Raw genomic sequence first — 1,256 nt, 5'->3', positions numbered from 1 at the left:
CATAAATATTCAAATCATAATAAATGAACTCTCATCATTTCCAGAAATATATTAATTTATTGGATTACATTGGTTGTACAAATGCGATAGGTTGTATTTGAAACAAACTCTATATATATTCTAGATTCTAGATGCTTAAATGTTGGTCTTAAATCTTTTCTAGTTATATTACTTATTAAATTAACAAATAAATTCTTAAAATATAGAATATAAAATAGTTATAGACATGATTAAGTTAAAATTAACATAACTTTCTTATTGTTAAATTATCGTTCATAAATCTATTATATGATTAATTTATTAATAAGAATAAAATGCTAGTTAATAAAAAATATAGTAATCACATAATAAATACAAGTATAATATATGACACAATTAGTTTAACACCTTAATTAGTCATTAACATAAATTGTTTTCCATCTTTCAATAATAAATTGGGACTATTACGTACAGTTTTGCAAATGAATACAAATAACTGGACATTATTAATTTCTGAATATTTTAAAAATCAAAATCATCTATTATATTCATAATCAAGATTTGCTAAATACTCATTCTACTCTACTTTCACATTTCGACATCTGTTTGACGATAAATCGATTGATGGTTCCTCTCTAACTTTGAACAGATTGTTCACCTTCTTTTAGACGTTTAGAATAAATCACATCATATCTTCTACTTTGAAGCGTGCAATTTTATACAAATTCGGTAAATATTCATCGATGATTACAAAAATGCATATCAACGACAAGGTTTTATTGATTTATTGTTATTAACAGAATATTATCATTAAGAATTACTAAAATTTTAAAGAAGATAGTAATAAAAAAACGATTAGAAATATTCTAAATTTCACTGATAATCAGAAAAAAGAATTGAAGGAAATTATTAAAATAAATAGAAAATAATTAAACATTTATTTGTAGCATGTAATTTGTGAAAGAACTGCTGCAAGTTGTAATTATAATTTGTAAATATACGATGGTTTTGACGAAGAAGTACATGCGTTTACCAACATTGCATGCTGCGAGGCAATTTCTGTGGGACGTCGCCTATTAATCTTTTATCATTTTATATTCTACTTATATATATATATATATATATATATAGAGGAGCGTTCAAATGCGAACCCTCTCCGTTTGTGTAAACCGTGTGAACCAATCTCAACCATTCATTTTCTTGATCAATGGTCAAGATTTGTAGGCTTTATTTATGGAAATTAAAAAAAAATAAAAATAAAAATTCAATTTATTTAA

Source organism: Cynara cardunculus (assembly GCF_001531365.2).
Source record: "Cynara cardunculus var. scolymus isolate 2C chromosome LG 16, CcrdV1, whole genome shotgun sequence".
NCBI classification, from domain to species: Eukaryota; Viridiplantae; Streptophyta; class Magnoliopsida; order Asterales; family Asteraceae; genus Cynara; species Cynara cardunculus.
The sequence above is the reverse complement of the archived record's forward strand: the minus strand, read 5'-3'. Positions refer to the sequence as shown.